Raw genomic sequence first — 21,248 nt, forward strand, 5'->3', positions numbered from 1 at the left:
GCATTGTTGTATAAGACTTCTATCCATCTACAAAAATATGGACCAAAGCCATATTTTGTCATTAATAATTTCATGTAAGAGTGTGAGACGGTGTCAAAAGCTTTCTCAAAGTCGACTGTCATGCGCTCGTTTTTGTGCTAGCAGCGCCCCCATGCGACATATATCATCGTAAGTCCCCAAAATCTGGTAAAGAACCTATGCAGGAATACCCTGACAAGGTGGGTTCATAAAACTTATGCTGTTCATTCAAAACCCATGTCATTTTCGCGACACTTGGCGAATTAATAGAAGAAGGCTTAATAATTCCAGAAAAACAATAAAAAGTGGGGGTTCATGTCCTAGTTTTTGTGCTGGCAGCACCCCAGATGATAGAAATCACCCTAGGACCCGCAAAATCTGGTTATAAACCTATTGTGGGTGCCCTGATGGAGGTGTTCATGAATATCATATTGTACATTCAAAACTCATATCATTTTTACGAAACTTTATCAAATTGTAGAAGAAGGGTTACTTACTGCAGAACTATATTGTAAAAATGGGGGGAGGGGGGTTCATGTGCTCGTTTTAGTGCTAGCAGAGCCTCCTTGCGACAGAAATCATCGTACGACCCCCAAATCTGGTCAGGAACCAATGCAGGCATATACACTGCTAGGATGCATGAATCTCAAGCGGTTCACTCGAAACCCCATTTTCATTTAAAAAAAAAAGCAAAAAAAAAAAAAAAAAGAAGAAGCAAAAAACGTGTTAAGATTGCAGTGATATGGTGAAAATTAATATTCGAAAAGGAAGGTCAGTGTGCGTTTTTGTTATTATTTCCCTTACACAGCCATGTGAACGCAAGTGTGGAAAACTCCATATTGACATGTTTGTTTGTTTGTTTGTTTGTTTTACCCACTTGCTGTAACCATGTGCAGAAAGTGATAATGGAGAAAGAAGAATGAATAATTATATAAGGAAATGGGAGGTTTGGCATTAGTCTGACGGTCCTCCAAAGGAACACAAATCTTAATACAATGACGTTGATTGTAGATTGCATGTGTTGGTTGTTGCAGTGGTTGGTATAGTGCGTGTTGTAAGCTGTGGAGATGTACCCCCCCCCCAAAAAAAAAAAAAACAAAAAAAAAAAACAAACAAACAAACAAACAAAAAAAACCAAAAAAACAAAACTTGGATTCTCCTTTTGTTAAACCAGATTTGGCAATCAAAAATTAATATCTGAATGGTGAAAGTGATGAATACTTGTTTGATAATACTTTCGTGACCTTGTATTTTGTAAACACACACGCAACCCCCACCCCAATATTCAGTATTAGTAATGACAAGTTAAGATCTAATTTAGATTTTAACAGAGATACTCAGATTGTTTTAGTTGTAAACCTAAAGATGAAATGTGTGTCATATGTTTGTTTTGTTGTTGTTATTGTTGTTGTTGTTGTTTTTCACACCTAGTCTAGTAGACTAGTAGTCCCCGACTGGGGCCTATAGGCCCTTTGTATACCTTAGCACTCGACTTGACCATGTTGATGAACAGGTGATAATGAACTGCATGTCACAAAACAGACTTATGGATTGAAAATGGAAACAGCTCTGTTCCACTTCCAAGCTTCCCGATTCCGTCGAGCAGTGTTGTGCTTCCATGTATCCAGTGGAAAAGGAGCTCTAAAAATGTCTACCATTATTATTATTAGTGAGGTTCACACCTAGGTCCCTTTACCTTAAGGTTTTCTAAACCTCGAGGTTTTGTAAACTACGAGGCACTAAACTCCAAGTTAGCGTAGATGTAGACGCATGCAGTTTAGAAAACCACGACAAAACCTTAAGGCGAAGACACCACGACAGCACCACAAGATTTCTTAGGGTGTTGTCGTGGTTTAAGCGCGTAGTCTAAGCGCGCTGTGGCAGCGCGCTTAAACTATGACAGATGTGAACGGAGTTTTGTTAACCACGACGCTCAGTTTTTTCCACAATAGTGCGCAACCCTATGTGCAAACTAGGCGCCCTTTATTTTCTATCGTAGTTATCTTTACCTCGAGGTTTTGCTAACTGCATGTAGGTGTGAACGGCATCGAAGTTTTGTCGTGGTTAGGGGAACGCATTTTTGGGCTCGTAGTTAGTATAACTACAAGTTTTTGGATAGGTGTAGACATGGCTATTATATGCGGCTCGGACCGCTGAACTTTGCGTAGTACGTACAGGTTGTAACGCGTACAGTACAGACGCGAGCAGAGCGAGGCCGCCCAGCGCGGCCGCGGTGGGGAGCTGTCGGGTATCCGCACGTACCACACTCTAGCTCGATCTACAAGCAGCCAGTCAGTCAGACCGCAACGCTGCTGTTAATGAGCTCAAATCAAAAATTTATCGTACGCGCAGGTTTTTGCGCATGTCCTTCTCAACACCCGAGATTCTGCGAGATAATTCAGAGACAAAGTGCATGGTCTACGAGATTCATTTATTGACGACATGAAGATCTACTCTCCGTGACTAATTGACATGATTTGTGAATATTTGATATTAATCAGACCTTTTAATGCTTACATCATGTGAAATGAACTTATGATACCGTTATTCTTATCACCGCATCCTACTGACATTTTTTAAAACGATCCTAGAACATATTATGACAAGGCTTTCTATTTATTGATCACCCGACCCGTTCCAAAGTTGAATCAACTCATTACTGATATCCAACGTTCTAGAGATTCTTGTTATGATAGCACAGTAAGAACTGAATTGGTCCCTCGCTTAGAAAACTATAAAAATTGAAAGTCTCGTCGAGTGAAAATCGTGGAGTGGCAATTTGAGATACATGCATGATCATGTGCTCTCAGGGTATCATTAGTTAAATTACTCAGCGATGTATACAGTGGAATTAGATGGAATAATTATTGTAATTCACAATAGAGATCCCCAAAGAACTATGTGTGCACAATAAGTTTTAGATCTTTTATTATTGATTAATAATGAGCCGTTCATTAATGCAACAGTTACTGCTAGCTGAGTAAACAAAGTCCTAGCCAAAGTTGAGCTGTCGATCAGAGTGGAGTGTTGTTCTTGTTGTTGACGTGGAGATCTTAGCCCGAGCGCGTATATATACATCGTGCGCGCGCGCACACACACTCATAGGGTCCTACACTTTTATCTACACACAGAGTATTACTGTATGTACAGCACACGTTTACTGTCCTTCCGCGCTGACCAACTGTTTCAACTCTCCACTCAGAGGGAATTAACCAATCAGAAACGCGTATTCGCGGCAAACTGAAATCTCGTCAAAAATTAACTGTACAACGCAATGATTTATTCGATCACCTGACCCGTTCCAATAATCAGTCCACATGAAGTCATCATATTTCCATAGTATGATATTTCCTCTTTCATTTCATACCTCTTCGATTTTGGTCCACGTTTATTTCATTGTTCTAATGTACCCCCTAAGAAAAATGAAAAATATGCAAATTTTATGTTTTATAATTTCCTTGTTCAGCATATTTTATATGTCACAACCTTTCAAGTAGTCGGATTTCATCAAAGTACAACTTTTCAGCTTTTTATCGATGTATTAATCAGGAAGATTGGTAATGTCGTTTAGATTTACAGGGACTCTAAAAATATGGTCTTCCAGCTCATTACGTATTCATGTCCGCAAGGTCCATGCATACGCGTACGATAAATCAGAAGGCTTTTCAGGGTGTTGCGGTCTGACTGCAGTGCCGTATATAAAGAGAGTCTGGCCGACTCGGTTTTCGGCTGGTGTGTTTTGAAGCCTGTGATTGGTCAAAAGCTGGTCCCGTGATCTACAGCGCCATGTCGTTACCAAAGTCAATCACGCGGGCGCGAGCAGAGCTCAAACGCAGTGCCCATTGTTCATATCATATCAGCTACGCGCTAATATTGCTTGCCTTCGGGGCATCCCCGAATTGTATTTAGACAGTAACTTCACAAAAAGGCCCAATACTTTCAAAATGGAAAAATTATGAAACACAACCAACTTAGGCACTCTTTTAGATCTGGTTAAATATTGCAATACCATTTACATGTGATCAATCAATAAAGCTTGACTAATCTCAAGCAGTTGTTTTTTTAACTACTTTGTCGTGTTTATAATGTACAAAATTTTACAATTATTGTTAATTTTCGTTTTCTGTTACTGCTGGTGCCTTGTTACGCATCACTGTTTTACTGTTAAAGTTCTCCTTTAAATGTATTAACATTCCAAATGATTTCACTTTATTTCTTATCTAAGGCTATGAAAATTGATCTTTAATATACAGATTTCTTTTTCCTGTGTAAATATGTGTTTTCATTTGTAAACATGCATCATACAGTGTAAATAAGTTTCATACTGGATTAAGTGTAAATATGTGTAAAAGCGTAAAAGTGTTTTTAAAAAAGTCTTTAAAAAATCTGCATCAAAGTGTAAATTATTATATTTCCTGTTATGTCGAAATTGAGTTCTCCAATACCCTAATAGGGTGACATGAAAATGAATTACTGTCATTACTGTCATCCCAAATATTAGTCACGGTGCAGTGGGGACAATGAATTGTCATTGTCTACTTTATTGATGTAGAAGGTATACGAAAGATATTTTGATATCTTGCTGCGATAAACTGAAGATTCGTCATGCCTTAATTCCTGCGCAACATGACGTTGCGCGAACCGACCTGGCTCAAGTGCAATGATGCATCGCTTTCCTACAGATCAAAACGAAGGAAACAAGTGGGAAATCAGAGTGTGACGGGAAAACAATATGATTTGTTTTCTTTGAATTCCCCTTCACGGTGTCTTTCAGACTATCCAGGTTTTTATTCACATTTGTATGTCACCGACATAACGTACGAAGTGTCCCTGAAGCATTTTGTTTTGGTCGTCCGTCCTTCCTTCCTTCCGTCTGGGTCCATCATTCCGTTATCAATTTTGTGGACACCGTTTGTAATGAAACTTGACATGTAAGCCTATGCACGTGTGAGTGGACGAAGTGTTCTTTCTAGCTAATAAACTTTTGTGTAAACACGCTCAAAGTGAAAGGTCAAAATCATGTATAATGGCTAAATTCTTAAGATATTACTATTCCCCCATAATGCAATTTCTGAAGGTGAGTACATGACTGTATTTCCAGACGAAAATTACTGCCCGACCGTGATTCTCTTGTGATTTTTTTTTTTTTTTTGGGGGGGGGGGGGGTGGGGTGGGGTGGTGGGGTTGGGGAGTGGGGTCATGGGGGGGGGGGGCAAGAGTCAAGGATCAATGTTAGGTATAATGTAAAATTCTACTATCTATTGTTAAAATATTATTACCCAGTTCCTTCATACCTTGGAGATTACCCAATGCACAAACTCAAAACCAAACACGGTATTTGCATGATTGTATTTATCATTACTACTCAATGACGCATAGGGGAAGATTTTGGCCTTGATGACCAAAGGTAAGTGAAAATACTAAAAGGACAGGATTTTCCACATATCTTTAAAATAACCGCTCTAAGTATTGCCATGAAAATAGGTTGTCAACTTACGGGTAAAAATGCTCAAATTTCTTAATACTTGCTCTCTTAAACAATAAAAGCCAACAATTCACACCTAGTTCAAGGAAAGGAACACTCAACGCATTAAATTTTTTGTGACGAACATGCCATTTTTTTTTTCTTCCAACTTATGTGAAACTGTCGGGTAACATTGTCAAGACGTACTCTGCACTGGTAAGAGAACAGTGTAATAATGGCGAGGTATACCGGTCGCCATTTGGACATTTTTATTTGTTTTTAAAACTTATTTCATAATCTTCTATTCAATGGTCCTGATCATAGTTTATATCCGGTACGGATGTCACTGAGGATATCCCTCAAATTATGTTATCCAGGTACTTGTGCTTTCGTTCAATTACAGGTCGTAAAAAATATTTTTACACAATATGTGATCATTTCACATATAGACCGGGGGCCCAGAGCATTTATTCAGCTGAAAAGGGTCACACTTTTTGATGGTCTCATCATGTAAGGATGTGGCCAAGGGTCAATAAAATGAATTGCTGGCAAGTCACATCCTGTACCGTAAGCCTAGGGACCACAAAAAGGGACCCCGAAAAATGGATTTATTCAGCCGAAGGGGGTCACGGACAAAAGTTGGTGGATATTGTTCTTTGGGTGTACTTATCATGAAAACAACAATGCCAGCTATTTTATCCTGTACGGGGCCCCAGACAGTAGCCCCAAAGGGCCCCAGAAATATGGTGTTATTCAGCTGAAAAGGGTCACGGCTAATTTCTTTTGCAATGGAAGTAGTTCCCATCAGAGATATCCAAAACACCAATGCCAGCTATTTTATCCTGTACGGGGCCCTAGACAGTAGCCCAAAGGGCCCCACCCCCCATAGGCCTACGTATAAACACACACAAACATTGATTTTATTCAATTAAAAAGAGTCAGGTCTAATTTCTTTGTAATGGAAGGAGTACCAATCAGAGATATCCAAAACACCAAAGCCAGCTATTTTATCCTGCACGGGTCCCCAGACAGTAGCCCCAAAGTGCCCACCCCCTATAAGCCCTACGTACAAACACACACACACATTGACTTTATTCAGCTGATAAGAGTAACGGCTAATTTCATTTGCAATGGAAGTAGTACCCATCAGAGACATACAAAACACCAAAGCCAGTTATTTTGTCCTGTACGGGGCCCTAGACAGTAGCCCCAAAGTCCCCCCCCCCCCCCCCACACACATACTCACACAATAGTTTCATTCAGCTGAAAAAGGGTCACGGCTAATTTCTTTTGCAATGGAATTAGTACCCATCAGAGAATCCAAAATACCGAAGCCAGTTATTTTATCCTGCATGGGGCCCCAGACAGTAGCCCCAGACAGTAGCCCAAAATTGCCCCCTTACCCCCTCCCCCTCCCCCCCCCCTCACACACACACATTGATTTTATTCAGCTGAAAAGGGTCACGACTACTTGCTTTTGCAATCGGAAGTAGTACTCATCAGAGATATCCAAAGCACTAAAGCCAGTTATTTCATCCTGTACGGGGCCCCAGACAGTAGCCCCAAAGTGCCCCCTACCACACACACACACACACGCACACACACACACACACACACACACACACACACACACACACACATATATATATTGGTTTCATTCAGCCGAAAAGGGTCACGGCTAATTTCTTTTGCAATGGAATTAGTACCCATCAGAGAAATCCGAAATACCAAAGCCAGTTATCTTATCCTGCATGGGCCCCAGACAGTAGCCCCAAATTGTCCCCTTACCCCCTCCCCCTCCCCCTCCCCCACACACACACATTGATTTTGTTCAGCTAAAAAGGTCACGGCTACTTTCTTTGCAATCGGAAGTAGTACTCATCAGAGATATCCAAAGCACTAAAGCCAGTTATATGTTATCCTGTACGGGGCCCCAGACAGTAGCCCCAAAGAGCCCCCTACACGCACACACACACACACACACACACACACACACACACACACATGTTGGTTTCATTCAGCCGAAAAGAGTCACGGCTAATTTCTTTTGCAATGGAAGTAGTATCCATCGGATATCAAAATACCAAAGTCAGATATCTCATCCTGCACGGGGTCCCGTACAGTAGCTCCAAATTGTTTTGCTTTATTCTCTCTATTGTGTGCATCTCTTCTTCTTAAATATGCGCTCCTTCGTCTTCATTTTCGCGACAATGACAACGCGCCCTCCTCATCATCATCAGTTTTGCTGTTCTGGCAAACATTTTCCAGCGTATCGGCTACGTTCGATTTTAGAGCGGCGAGAGCGGAAGACGTGCATAATTGAGTCTGGGAAAGCGTAGGAACAGCGTAGCTAAAGCGGCCAACAACGTTATCGAAGCAGGAATGAAGCGTCGTAGGAACAGGCCTTGATTTTATACGAGAGTAGAGAACTTAGTGAGAGCGTCGTTAAAGGGGGAAGGTCGTGCTTTGATCAAGAAAGCGGCGCAGCAGCGGGACCATGTCGTCGGTGTCTAGTTTAGACTATATTTCTCGTTCTTGTGCCGCTGTTACTACGGTCAGAAAACCTGGAATTGTTACGCTCATCCCGCGGTATTTACACTGTCACTGCTCTCTCCCCGTTTGAGCTACGATTCAAAATAGGTCAATCTTGATGGGGAGATGAGGAAGAAATTTTGAACCAGTTCAAAATTTCTTCCCTATCTGTAAAATTGCCAGATCCAACCCCATCACCCAAACGCTGCTGCTACGATGCTCCCGGTCCCCGTACACTTTTGCCGCTCTCTCCCGATCTGACAGATTGAATAGATCGGGATGCAGATCTTGATAGTGGAATTACATGTGGGGACACTTTAGGAACACTCCGTGGGGCCCCGTACAGCTATATAACTGGTTTCGGTGTTTTTGATACCTCCTTGAGTACTACTTCCTTTGCAAAAGAAATTATAGCAGTGATTCTTTTACACACACATTGACTTTATTCAGCTGATAAGAGTAACGGCTAATTCCATTTGCAATGGAAGTAGTACCCATCAGAGACATACAAAACACCAAAGCCAGTTATTTGTCCTGTACGGGGCCCTAGACAGTAGCCCCAAAGTGCCCCCCCCCCCAACACACATACCCACACAATAGTTTCATTCAGCTGAAAAAGGGTCACGGCTAATTTCTTTTGCAATGGAATTAGTACCCATCAGAGAAATCCAAAATACCAAGCCAGTTATCTTATCCTGCATGGGGCCCCAGACAGTAGCCCCAAATTGTCCCCTTACCCCCTCCCCCTCCCCCCCCCCCCTCACACACACATTGATTTTGTTCAGCTAAAAAGGGTCACGGCTACTTTCTTTGCAATCGGAAGTAGTACTCATCAGAGATATCCAAAGCACTAAAGCCAGTTATATGTTATCCTGTATACGGGGCCCCAGACAGTAGCCCCAAAGAGCCCCCTACACGCACACACACACACACACACACACACACACACACACACATATATATTGGTTTCATTCAGCCGAAAAGGGTCACGGCTAATTTCTTTTGCAATGGAAGTAGTATCCATCGGATATCAAAATACCAAAGTCAGATATCTCATCCTGCACGGGGTCCCGTACAGTAGCTCCAAAGTGTTTTGCTTTATTCTCTTTATTGTGTACATCTCTTCTTCTTAAATATGCGCTCCTTCGTCTTCATTTTCGCGACAATGACAACGCGCCCTCCTCATCATCATCAGTTTTGCTGTTCTGGCAAACATTTTCCAGCGTATCGGCTACGTTCGATTTTAGAGCGGCGAGAGCGGAAGACGTGCATAATTGAGTCTGGGAAAGCGTAGGAACAGCGTAGCTAAAGCGGCCAACAGCGTTATCGAAGCAGGAATGAAGCGTCTTATACGAGAGTAGAGAACTTAGTGAGAGCGTCGTTAAAGGGGGAAGGTCGTGCTTTGATCAAGAAAGCGGCGCAGCAGCGGGACCATGTCGTCGGTGTCTAGTTTAGACTATATTTCCCGTTCTTGTGCCGCTGTTACTACGGTCAGAAAAACCTGGAATTGTTACGCTCATCCCGCGGTATTTACACTGTCACTGCTCTCTCCCCGTTTGAGCTACGATTCAAAATAGGTCAATCTTGATGGGAGATGAGGAAAAAATTTTGAACCAGTTCAAAATTTCTTCCCGATCTGTAAAATTGCCAGATCCAACCCCATCACCAAACGCTGCTGCTACGATGCTCCCGGTCCCCGTACACTTTTGCCGCTCTCTCCCGATCTGACAGATTGAATAGATCGGGATGCAGATCTTGATAGTGGAATTACATGTGGGGACACTTTAGGAACACTCCGTGGGGCCCCGTACAGCTATATAACTGATTTCGGTGTTTTTGATACCTCCTTGAGTACTACTTCCATTGCAAAGAAATTATAGCAGTGATTCTTTTACACACACATTGACTTTATTCAGCTGATAAGAGTAACGGCTAATTCCATTTGCAATGGAAGTAGTACCCATCAGAGACATACAAAACACCAAAGCCGTTATTTTGTCCTGTACGGGGCCCCAGACAGTAGCCCCAAAGTGCCCCCCCCCCCCCACACACATACCCACACAATAGTTTCATTCAGCTGAAAAAGGGTCACGGCTAATTTCTTTTGCAATGGAATTAGTACCCATCAGAGAAATCCAAAATACCAACCAGATCCAACCCCATCACCAAACGCTGCTGCTACGATGCTCCCGGTCCCCGTACACTTTTGCCGCTCTCTCCCGATCTGACAGATTGAATAGATCGGGATGCAGATCTTGATAGTGGAATTACATGTGGGGACACTTTAGGAACACTCCGTGGGGCCCCGTACAGCTATTATAACTGATTTCGGTGTTTTTGATACCTCCTTGAGTACTACTTCCATTGCAGAAGAAATTATAGCAATGATTCTTTTCACTTAGAATAAAATAATACGGGAGCACTTTCCAGGTACTGGCTGGGGGCCCCTTAACTGGATGGGTTTGTGTTTTACGTATCTCAGCTGTTAATTCCACTGCCAAGGAAAATAGGCATACATGACTGTTTTCACCTAAAAACAATTAATTTATATGGGGTGGGAATACCTTGGGGCTATACCTGTCAAGGGCCCTGCATCCGGGCCAATATCGCACCTCTTTTAATCGAATTCTTTAATGTTGAATTAAATTTAGCAAAAATTTCGCCTAGATGACATGGTAGTTCAATGTCATATCAATCTCTTCATTCAAATTTATTTTGAAACATTCACATTACCTCTAACCTTATTCTAAATAACACTTTTTCAACTGAAATCCATATATAAGACAAGTACCATTCCACTATCCGTTCATTCATAAATTCATAATGATATAGTCACGTGATTACATGCCGCGCTCGTTCATTCAAATTGATTTTTGGCCATCTAATTTAACATGTTCTGCAGTCAATTAAACAGATATGTTCATGCTTGGCCTCTTTCCTTATTTTCTTTCGTCGTAGTTATTGTTTTGTAAGCATCATAGCATTTCATGTTTTCGTATTCGTTTAAAAGACTTTGACACCATTTTTTAACGTGCTTTTTGAATCCAAAGAAGTAAGAAGCCACAAATTATCTGGCCGTTACGAGCGCTTTATTACGAGCGGTCGGCCAGTTACAAGAAGTCAAGGTTATGATCCTCAAATGTTTGTTTTTTTTCATAATTCTTTCTATGTCTTCTAGAGATATACGTCTGTATATATTGTGCTGTCATGACTATGAAAAATGAAGTTAAGCTGCATTACTGGTACACGTATAGGCCTATAATGACATGTATATGGAAGAGAAGGAGCGTTACCAGTCTGGTTACAGAACAACCAAATCTAGTTATACTAGATAAGAAATATGACACTTTTACTGCTTTATAACAGTAATTTATAGATGAAACGAAAACACACATAGAAAGACATGTTAAAAAGATCTGAAACAAAGACATAGCATGATTTGAATTTGAATGAACACGTTTGGAATTTGACTGTCTTTCGCGAAATTTAATGACTGAAATACACTTTTCGGCAAGTCAAGGCGAATTTGAATGAACGTAGGGTACCAGCCAATTTGAATACCCATTTTACGAATTCGAACCTTCTATCAAAATTAATGAACCAACAAAAGTGCGAAATTGGCTGGGAAAACCTAACTGGCTTTGATGTTTTGGGTATCTATGATGTTAACTAAGGCCTACTTCGATTGTAAAAGAAAAACAACTATGACTCTTTTCAGCTAAATGATGTCATAATAATTATGTGGGGGAGGGGCACTTTATGGCTACTGTAACCTGGGCCCAGTACAAGATGAAATGACTGGTTTTCGTAATATGGTCATCTTGGTTGTGCACTATACAGAAGTATGCTTCCTTTGCAAATTTCTTGAGTGTTTTGCTACTGTAACCTATGGGACCCCGTATACAGGATAAGATGACTTGCTTTAGTGTTTGTGATATCTCTGTTCAGTAGGCCCTGATATTAACGTTACAAAAGAATTTGTAAGACCATTTTCAGCTGATTCACAGTACATGTATAATGGATGGGACACTGTGGAGCTACTGTCTAGGGCTCTGTGCAGGATGAAATAACTAGCCTTGGTGTGTTGAATATCTCTGATAGGTACTTCTTCCAGTGTAAAAGAAATTACCCGTGTTTGGGGCTATACTGTGCGGGGCCCCATACAGGATAAAATAACTGGCTTTGTATTTTGGATATCTCTGATGGGTACTACTTCCATTGCAAAAGAAATTAGCCGTGACCCTTTTCAGCTGAATGAAACTAGTGTGTGTGTGTGTGTGTGTGTGTGTGTGTGTGTGTGTGTGTGTGTGTGTTTGTATGTGTGTGTATGTGGAGAGGGGGGGGGGCACTTTGGGGCTACTGTCTGGGGCCCCGTTCAGGATAAAATAACTGGCTTTGGTGCTTTGGATATCTTTGATGGGTATACTTCCATTGCAAAAGAAATTAGCCGTGACCCATTTTGGCTGAATGAAACTAATGTGTGTGTGTGTGTGTGTGTGTGTGTGTGTGTGTGTGTGTGTGTGTGTGTGTGTGTGTGTGTGTGTGTGTGTGTGTGTGTGTGTGTGTGTGTGTGTGTGTGTGTGTGTGTGTGTGTGTGTTGGGGGGGTGCACTTCGGGCTACTGTATGGGACCCCGTACAGGATAAAATAACTGCCTTTAGTGTTTTGGATATCTCTGATGAGTATGCCTACTACCAATTGCAAAAGAAAGTAGCCATGACCCTTTTCAGCTGAACCAAATCAATGTGTGTGTGTGTGGGGGGGGGGGAGGGAGCAATTTGGGGCTACTGACTGGAGCCCCGTGCAGGATAAAATAGCTGGCTTTGGTATTTTGGATATCTCTGATGGGTACTACTTCCATTGCAAAAGAAATTAGCCGTGACTCTTTTCAGCTGAATGAAACTAGTGTGGGTGTGTGTGTGTGTGGGGGGGGGGGGGGGAGCTCCTTTGGGGCTACTGTCCGGGGCCCCGTACTGGATAACATAGCTGACTTTGGTGTTTTTGATATCTCCGATGGGTACTCCTTCCATTGCAAATGAAATTAGCCGTGACTCTTCTCAGCTGCACGAATGAAATCAATGTTTGTGTGTGTTTGTACGTATGGCCTATGGGGGGTGGGGCACTTTGGGGCTACTGTCTGGGGCCCCGTACAGGATAAAATAGCTGGTATTGGTGTTTTGAATATCTCTGATGGGAACTACTTTAATTGCAAAAAAATTAGCCGTGACTCTTTTCAACTGAATAAAATCAATGTTTGTGTGTGTTTGTACGTAGGCCTATGGGGGGTGGGGCCCTTTGGGGCTACTGTCTAGGGCCCCGTACAGGATAAAATAGCTGGCATTGGTGTTTTTGGATATCTCTGATGGGAAGTACTTCCATTGCAAAAGAAATTAGCCGTGACCCTTTTCAGCTGAATAACACCATATTTCTGGGGCCCTTTGGGGCTACTGTCTGGGGCCCCGTACAGGATAAAATAGCTGGCATTGCTGTTTTCATGATAAGTACACCCAAAGGAACAATATCCACCAACTTTTGTCCGTGACCCCCTTCGGCTGAATAAATCCATTTTTCGGGGTCCCTTTTTGTGGTCCCTAGGCTTACGGTACAGGATGTGACTTGCCAGCAATGCATTTTATTGACCCTTGGACACATCCCTATATGATGAGACCATTAAAAAGTGTGACCCTTTTCAGCTGAATAAATCTTCTGGGCCCCCGGTCTAATACCTTAATACGCACTTGCCGATGACGTCTCATGTTGTACACTGGCAGTAAAATTACAGCGCCCTCTACGTGCAAACTCACTAAACCAGTCTTTCTTTTGAATTATATACTAGTAGGCTTTCATGTCAGTTTCATACATATATCAGGCGCGGTGGAGCACCCCAATTTGCATCTCATTATCGCTCCGTTCTATTTGAATTTCCAGCGGGCATCCACGGCTTCCCGAAACTGTGTGCATGAAAAAGTCAAATCTTTACCTTCTCCTTGTGCCGCTATGCGTGCCGCTTTTCGCTTGGTTCCACCTGTACTTTTTGAGAAATCAACTTGTTTCTACAGGGTTTGGAATAGAAAATTGTAGTCAGCGAAACAATTGAAAATGACGTCATTTCTTTTCCCGTAATATTGGGCATGCGTGGTACGTGCGTGAGATTCAGGATTTCGTGCTCATTGTTGGTTTGCATGTGACGCAGTCAATTTTGCTGAGTGTCGCACGGCGGTGACTGCTGAGCTGCAGCTGCTGCCGCGCACGCTGCATGCAGCAATGCGTTGTGTGTGCTGTGACATGCAACGCTACAGTGACGCGCGATTATAATACATGGGACCGACCTGTACGCTTTGCGTTCGTGTCATTTTTGACATCACCTTCTGTTTTTTTCCGACACAACCATAGCCGGGAATATTACGGTATGAAATTTAAAATGCAAGCTGATAAATAAATTTCGGTGTACTTTGTTGGAATGGCGCTTTGGTTCCGCAATCACACTTCGTGAATTTTAGGATGACTTTCGAGGCATATTTTTGGTAATTTTGCTCGCCAGGTTTTCGCTAAAATTTCACATTTTATCATTTTCAAATCCTTTAATATGTTATATGTGCATATTCGGACATGTTTTCAAATTCAAACTAACTCAATTTTAATCCGAAAATAGGTTTCCTTAAATTGTTATTAGCTTGAGAAGTTGTTTGCTTTTTCTCAACTACGCGAGTACATGTTGTTTACTTTATGCAAATGAGGCTCGGCTGCCGATAGATTTCTGCGAGATAATTGGGGTGCTCCACCGCGCCTGATATGGTACTAAATAGGATGGTAATAAGCCAGTTCGGAGTTAGCTCATGGGCACATTGGTACGAATGACCTTTCTTTTTTCTCAGTTGGTTAGGGGCACTTCACTCGTTTTCAGAGCGACATAATGCATAAACTTTACGTAACAATTTATGGGATTCATCAATCCCGTTCAAACAAAGAATGAACTTGCGTAGACCAGATGAGCAGAATGATCTGTCAATTCACACTTGAGAAAGCATCCATTTCATTATTTTGCATTGGATGTATTGACAATCTCTTTCTATTGATATTGCCAAATACCACTTTTGCTGTCAGGTGGATGTGCTGGCAAGCGGCATTTATAAGGATTACATGAATAATCATGACATGACAGATGTTATCCCAGTAAATTTAAAAACCAACATGCCTGTTGGTCCGAATGACCTTCTTTCTGCTCATGCGCAAAGTGGAACTCCGAACTGGCTTATTGATGGTTCTTTAGGTGCAAAACAGCAATAACTATGGAATTCACCTATCGTCTGGGCACAGCTAGATTTGTAGTTTGTTATACAATGCTCTTGTTCCCTGGACAACTTGCTTATTACAATAATAGCATACAGTCTGATAGTGAAAGTTGAAAGGAGACAGGCTTAACCAGGAGAAGAAGAAGAAGAAGAATAAGAAGAACTTTTACGACACGGCATACTATGAAATCTTCTTTTATTTTGACAGCAATAATTTATCATATCTATATTCATGAAATATGTCCTTTAGACAGCTTCCCCACTATTTATATACCTGTGTGCTTGTGTCTATTTGAATGTGTAGAAATGATTGATTGTTGGTTTTGTTCAACATGGATGGAATGAAAGAATGTCCCTCCCCCAACCTCACTGGCGTAGCCCGGGGGGGGGGGGGGATGGGGGCGGTCGCCCCCCCCCCCACCCCCTTCATAAGATTTGGACCGGGGATTTGGGAGGCGGAAAAAAAATGCGTGTATACTGTATGCGTGCACATGAAGCGGTTCTCCTTTGCAACCTTTCATCAAATAAGATCATTTTTTTTTCAATATTTCACTCAAAGTGTGCACCAGATCGTTGAATTTCAATTCAAAATATGCAAAATCTCTCGTGCTTGGGAGGGGGATACCCCCTCCCAGACCCTCCCCCTCTGTGCCTCTTTCCCTAGCTTAGTACACTTTTTAGATTTACCAAAAATTATGAATAATTCTGAGTGCACAAGACTTATCACTTATATTCCGAAAACTCAAAGTTCCATCAGTATTGTGCAAGAGGAATTTCCCCTTTTGATCGACCCTTTCCTCCCTCAGTCTCCGCCCCCCATCATTTTTTTTTTGTGATTTCCCAAATATTCCATCAAATATACGTATACGAGATATCTCAAAAGCTCCATCGTAAGGGAAGGACGGAGATAACACTCGCCCTCGCCTTCTCCCTGCTCGCCCGCCCCTCCCCCCCCCCCCGGCCATGCATAAAGAAGTAGACTGTGGCTACACTTTGAACATAAACAGTTTTCCAAATATGACACAAAATGTGCGCACCAAAACGTTAAACTGCAATCAGAAAATTATACAGAATCTCCTTCCACAGACTTGCTACACTTCTCATGTGATTGACAAATTTCCAGATATTCCAACAAAAGTGTGTGCCAGATTGTTGAATTTCAGTTCTAAAAGCTTAAAACTGAAAAAAGAGGTCCCTTGAATATGGGAGAGGTATCTTGCCACCCATTCATTGCTTGTTACCCACTATAGACTTGGTACATTTTTGGGAATGACAATTTCCGAATTTTCCACAAAAAGTGTGCCCCAGATCGCTTTAGTTCAATTCTAAAAACGCAAAAGCTCCGCGAGCGGGAGGGGGAATCCCTCTTCCCCTAAGCTCTACCTCACTAGACTTATTGTACATACACACAGATGATGCACATTCGGAATAGGAGCTAAATTCCGTGGTTTTAACATTCCGATGAAAAAGTATTGCACCAAAAAATTTCACCAGATCGCTGAATTCCAGGTCTGAAAACGCAAAAATCATCTTCGTGTGGGAGGGGATATGCCCCTATCTACACCCTCGTGTGCATGCTTTTTCTGTTTGATTGCTGAACAGACAGCGTTCATGATATTCAGTGTAAGAATTAATACAAGAAGATAATTTGAATGATACCATTTTATAGGCAAATTGTTCAATAATAATCTACAATAAAATATACTGCAACCTTAAACAAGTGGGACTGTTTCAACTCGTTAAAGCACGCAAAAATATGCGTCAAATTGCATCATTTGCAACATCAAAATGCTGAAACAATTTCACCGTGGAAGGGGGGACACCCCCCTCCAACACCCTCCCCTCCCCCCTCGCTCGCTCCGCTCGCTCGGGTTCAGTCTCGTTCATGATATTCAGTGAAAAGTATTAATACAAGAAGTGTATTTAAATTGTACCATTTTATAAACAAATTGTTCAATAATAATCTACATCGAAATATACTGCTACCATAAACAAATGTGACTGTTTCACGTCGATAAAACGCGCAAAAACATGCATCAAATTGCAACATTTACAACATCAAAATGCAAAAAGCTCTTACCGTGGGAGGGGGGACACCCCCTCCCACACCCTCCCCTTCCCCTCGCTCGCTCTGCTCGCTCGGGTTCAGTCTCGTTCATGATATTTAGTGAAAAGAATTCATACAAGAAGTGTATTTAAATTATACCATATTGTAGGCAAATTGTTCAATGATAATCTACATCAAAATATACTGCAACCTTAAACAAGTGGGACTGTTTCACGTCGTTAAAACACGCAAAAACATGCATAAAATTGCACCATTTGCAACGTCAAAATGCAAAAAGTTTTCACCGTGGGAGGGGGGACACCCCCCTCCAAAATCTTCCCCTTCCCTTCGCTCGCCCCGCTCGCTCGGGTTCAGTCGCGTTCATGATATTCAGTGAAAAGAATTAATACAAGAAGTGTATATTAATTATACCATTTTTATGGGCAAATTGTTCAAAAATAATCTACATCAAAATATACTGCAACCTTAAACAAGTGGGACTGTTTCACGTCGATAAAACGCGCAAAACATGCATCAAATTGCACCATTTGCAACGTCAAAATGCAAAAAGTTCTCACCGTGGGAGGGGGACACCCCCCCTCCCACACCCTCCCCTCCCCCCTCGCTCGCTCCGCTCGCTCGGGTTCAGTCCGTTCATGATATTCAGTGAAAAGAATTAATACAAGAAGTGTATTTAAATTATACCATTTTATAGGCAAAATGGTCAATAATAATCTACATCAAAATATACTGCTACATTAAACAAGTGGGACTATCGATAAAACGCGCAAAAACATGCATCAAATTGCACCATTTATAACATCAAAATGTAAAAAGTTCTTACCGTGGGAGTTGGGACACCCCACTCCCACACCCTCCCCCCCCCCCCCCCCCAGCTCAGCTAGCTCAGCTCATCACTCGTGCGTGCGCTTATACGCTCTTTGTTACGTCACTGAAACCTGCGCAGCTAGGATGCGCACAAACTCAACTGAGGAACGTCCTTAAAACACGAAATATTTGTAAGGCTTATTAGTTTGGACTAGGTCCTAATCTTTAAACTGCCGATTGAAACTCTAACTGTCTGATGGCAGTATAGTAATTTTAATACTATTATGATAAGTCTTTGCACCATGGTGTGCGATTATACAGTATACTTGTTCTAAATAATGTTTAATGAGATTGTTGAACTAAAACAACTTTACATAACACGTTTAACATGCTCGCATCTGAGCTCCTCGTGGAAGTGATACACTTCTTTATTCTTTTGCTTTTCTTTCCCATGTTATGATACATCAATTTCTTTGTTATCTGTTATGGCGAAAACGGATACAGCATTCAAGTACAGCATTTTGAGTTCATGCAGAATTGCACAAAATAGTAAAAAACAACAACAACAACAACAACAACAACATACCCGGTACATAGAATATCAACAAATTAATGAGCAATCAAACCACCACTGAACCACTCCAACTGTCTTGTCCCAAATAACTGTGACGTTGTATTCAAATTTCAGCCGATGTTGATAATATAATAATCATTGTTATCTTGATACACTGTATATCCCTCAGATCAGATGGACGGGAAAGACAAGTAGTGTCAGACTTAAGTTACCAGGCACCCTACCAACCAACCCGGGAAGGCGGTGCAAGTGCATATACGGCCTTGACTTTAAACACACGCACAGGGTCTAACGCACTTGTGATATTCAACGATGATCGACACACGTCAAGTGACGAAGATAAGCCAAATACCTATATGACTTGTAAGGGTGGAGTCTGTACCAGCGCTTCTCCTCCCACGTCCCCATCTGGTGGTGACTGCTTTTACGCGACCAGCCAGACGCCGTCTGAAATCATGTACGAAAACTGTTGATCACTCTTTAAAGGGATCGTATAATTTTGTAGTTTTGGTTGAGACCTATCTTCTCTTTTCTAACATTTTTGGTGAGATAGTGAAGAAAACTTCTCTTGAAATGTGAAAGAGTGTAAAATTCCAAGAGGAATTCAACGTTTATTTCATAAAAATTGGTTTTGAAATGGCCAGGAAATCCAAAAAGAGCACCCCTAGTAATAAGTGGGACCCATCTTTTTTTTTTTTTTTTTTACTTCATTTGTTTTGTCTACTTTGTTTTGGATGTCTCAGCCATTCCAAAACTGATTTTCATCAAATAAACTTTGAACTCCTCTAAGAATGGATTGCTCTGTACTATTTGTGACCGTGCACCTCAAAACGAACATAAAGTCGCACGCACTGATTTTGCGTGAGGACTGAAAATAAGTGAAATGGGTCAACCTAGCCGAACTTGACTTTTTCATATTTTCTGAAAGAGCGGGTCTTCTTTTACATTATGCTAAAATTTGGTATCATGAGACGGGTAGGACAGTGTGTTTTTTTAGCAGTTTATCTCAAACATTTTTTTTTTTTTTTTGGTAGAATAGTGTGATTAGGTGTGTCTTTAGAATCCCTTTTTCATTTCTGAAAAACCTTGTCCACACTCTTCACTTTCAACTCTAATAACTTCCGAAAGGATAGTGCTACTGCTTTGAAAGTTGGCACTGATTATGGACAGAATGTGTTAATGAGGCATGCTCAATTTCAGTTTAATCTGATAATCCCTTCATTGTTGTTACTCTGGTGGTTTACTTCCTGTTTTTTTTTTTTTGTCCCATTCATCGCACAGCCACCACGGTTTGGTAAAGATTAAGCGCTTGATTAGACACTGTACTTCAGAGCCTCTTTTCTCAGTTCACACTTTTCCTGAGTTTGTGCTTTCTTTCCAATATTTAGATAGGTTAGGAGAGTCCATTTGATTTGAGTTATACATCATTGTAAAGCTTAAAGTCTGCTCTTTTAGAATATGGTCTTAACTAAAAATTCATGTCTGGCGACTTTTTGTTTGTTTTGAGGAGCAGGGTCACATTTCATAAGTGGTTTCTTGGAATCTCGCAAAAAGTTAAAAGCCCAATCTTTTTAAAAGTTAAAAACTCAGTCTCCACCAATACTATACTGACTCAACAAGAAAGGGGAAAAACAAAAGGCATATAGTCTTCAGTATAATTCATGGGAAGCATGCATTAGAAGAAATGTAACGACAAGCAAGAATGCTTGCCTATGATGTCATGTGACAATTAATCATCACCATGACAACGAATACGTGCTGTCTTAAAAAAATTCAGGACAATTGGTTTCCTCTACTTTGTTATTTTTTATGGATTGGAAAAGGTGGAAATATGACAAAAACTATTGTAAAATAAAACAAAATCAAAGCATTTTGATTTAGAAAATTAGAGTAGGCCTAAATGCTGGGGATCAGAATCCAATTGGTGATTGGAGACATTCTAATTACTGTTTCATTTCACTTTGCCGATAGCTAATCATCTTTATCAAAGGAAAAAAAAAATAATATGACTAGTTTAAAAATAGAGTTGGATTTTTCATTTCTAGCATGCTCAAGCCATTTTGTGATATATCAGGCATTAGAATTGGTGCAATCTGTGAGTAGCCATGAAGTATAAAAGCGAAATTCTGTTTGTACTTATCACAATCCCATGAAGGAAAGATGAAATCTCACTTAATGGATGAGATCTGCCAATGAAAGTGACCAAATAAACAGGCCAGTCTGTGCGAATGCATGGTTTGTGTTTATAGTTTCTTCTTATATTTTATGGTCCATAACTTTTAATATGGCCACCTGTCCGACAACATGGTCACTCCTACTAGGCCAGCCCACACAGCCCATCTTCTCTGTTCATATTCAACATATAGCTTGCAGCGACTTGAATATGAAGAGAGAAAATGGATGATGGGTTAGCCTTTGTGGGAGTGACCAAGGTATCAACAACGGTGGCCATTAAAGTTATGAACCGTAAAAAGGTTAGAAGAAACCCTAAACA

This window comes from Diadema setosum, chromosome 16 (genome assembly GCF_964275005.1).
Source record: "Diadema setosum chromosome 16, eeDiaSeto1, whole genome shotgun sequence".
Lineage (NCBI taxonomy): Eukaryota > Metazoa > Echinodermata > Echinoidea > Diadematoida > Diadematidae > Diadema > Diadema setosum.